This window comes from Branchiostoma belcheri, unplaced genomic scaffold (assembly GCF_001625305.1).
Source record: "Branchiostoma belcheri isolate BF01 breed outbred unplaced genomic scaffold, Haploidv18h27 scaffold30, whole genome shotgun sequence".
Classification (NCBI taxonomy): Eukaryota; Metazoa; Chordata; class Leptocardii; order Amphioxiformes; family Branchiostomatidae; genus Branchiostoma; species Branchiostoma belcheri.
This window is the reverse complement of record NW_017803910.1, coordinates 1,915,211-1,917,590: the sequence shown is the minus strand read 5'-3', so window position 1 is coordinate 1,917,590 and position 2,380 is coordinate 1,915,211. Positions and strand designations below refer to the sequence as shown.

At 44.5% G+C, this 2,380-nt stretch overlaps 1 protein-coding gene across 1 annotated transcript in view; it reads left to right on the top strand.

Moving 5' to 3' along the window:
- The window catches only part of LOC109474180, a 5,647-nt gene that overhangs the window by 573 nt on the left and 2,694 nt on the right, over window positions 1–2,380 (top strand). The window lies entirely within an intron of this gene.

The following is a 2,380-nucleotide window of genomic DNA, read 5'->3' as shown; positions in this document are numbered from 1 at the left end:
GACTAAAATGTTGGCTATTTTTCTTACCATAGTATGTAGTTGAATCAAATGGTGACCCGTTCGTTTCCTTTATATTGTAAGTGTAGCTGATGACAAACTGTCTGTCTTCAGAGTTTTTGTGTCACGTGAGAAATTCGTCGTTGTTTTATTATTACTGATCCAACTGGTCTTTGTTTATCATCCACCATCATTAATGGTTAAGGGACTGTACGATATTTACCGGGGGGGGGGAGGGCTGGTGCATTGAAAAAAATTTTGGCCTGGGGGGAGGGCCATCGAAAAAAATATCTTAACCGAGGGGAGGGCCATCGAAAAAAAATCAGCCTTGGGGGGGAGGGCCACTGAAAAAGTTTTCCAAAATATGGCGTCGCGTAGTACCGAATTACAAGAAATACGCCGTAAATTTGAAATATAGTACGCACTTTTAAAACTTTTCCAAATCCCAAAAGTGTCTCGGGCCGTCGCCAAAGTCGGGGTGCGAGGTTTTTGAGGTTTATTTGAGGTTTTCCCCCGACAAATCCGTGGACGACCCAGGGATATATATAGCGGAACACCGGCACGGGGAACTTGGAACGACATCGATCGTCCATAGCATGTTTAGATAAGAATATTGACGAGTGGAAATAAAGTTGATCTTCAAATATGAACATAATTCCTCTGACTATCGTCGATATTTACACCAAGTTGTGGTAAAAAAGAAGTCAAGTCACCCTCGGTAAGAACATGTTGGTCACTAGCAATGACGCCCGGCGCTCCGTCATGCCGACCGGCCGTCCCCCAGCCAGTCGACGCCGATCTCAGTGGAACTCCGGCCGAAAATATAACCCCCCGTAAGTACATATAAAATTGTAAGAGGGTTTATGAGCGGTAATATTTGAAATGGTCCGCAAGCCGTGAAGTTTTTAATCGTCGTAAACAAAACGTAACGTGATAAAATAACAGTTGTGCCTCGACTGATGGTCAGTTCTAATGCACTTCCGGCTTGAGTTTAACTCAGAAATCTTCGACAAAGATTTTACCCCATGCCGTTTCAAAGGTTCAGTTGACAGATATTGTTATCCATGTTTCATTTCGTATCATAAATCTTTTTAAATCTTGATAAACGCCATGGGAAATTACTTTGTAGCGGACTATACCAGCCAGTGCAGTACGACGTAAAAATGCCAGCTAGATGTACTCTCCCACCCGACTGTTCGGCAAGCTACAATGATATGGGCGGAGTTATCTTAAAATGTAGTCTTTGATGAAAGGCCGGTGGGTGGGGTGCTGAGCGCGCCGACAGGCAAAGTCAAAGTTTCAAAGTGCACCTACAGCTGAAGAACACAGAGAGGGCCGTGGCAGCGCTGAGGACAGCTTTCCAGAACCTGGGCCCCGGGAAGGAAATCTTTCTTTCCTCTGAACAGAATGTACTTATGAGTTTTACGGAGTACAAAATAATTAACACATGTGTTTATTCCTTAGAGGTGTAACGGGTGGCAAATTTTAAGGCAGCACCTCTACAGTAGCATGAATACTCCGCCCAGTTCTCCGCCTCGATGATCGTTAATTAATTGCTCTCCATGGGTTGATCGGGCGGGTGCTATTTTAAGTGTTCGGTGCATTTCGTATAACTGTTACATGTAGTAAAAAAAACCCAGCAAAGCTACGTACTTGTACATCAACATTCAACTACCCCCCGCTACCGATGAAGTCAATATTGAAATACGGTATTTTTTCACGAATCTTTATTGACCATTGCTTGTTTGATCACCAACGTTCTCCGGGATCCAAAGCTGTACGTTTCGCCGCACTTGCCTTACCTTTCGATGCGGTGGTGACGTCTTGCAAGTCGGCTGCGGCCGGCGGTGAAAACAAGCCCGAACATGGAACGTTTCCCGCTACGTTACCATACAATCACGCAGTACACAGCATAAATCTAGTTTTTAACAATTTTAAAGCTGCAATTTTAAATTTGTTTGGAACGATGAACTGTCTTTAAGACCAGAGGTACCGGCCGTGCGTAGAAGGAGTGTGTACTTTTCCATCAGAATTTTTCCATTTCAGACGGGAATATTTGTCTCCCATCAGCCCCAAATTGGGGGCGCGTACCTTTAATCGGGATGCGTACTTAATTCGGGAATTTACGGAGGGATAAAGAGACATCGAAAAATGGGGGGAGGGCCATCGAAAAATTTTTTGGGTGGGGGAGGGCCATCGAAAAATTTTTTGGGGTGGGGGGAGGGCCATCGAAAAAAATTTTGAGCCGGGGGGAGGGCCATTGAAAAAAATTTTTACCGGACCATTTTGCACCAGCCCTCCCCCCCCGGTAAATATCGTACAGTCCCTTAGCCTTTTTCAGTCAGTCGAGTGGGGTTTGAATATATATATTTATATCGTCTTG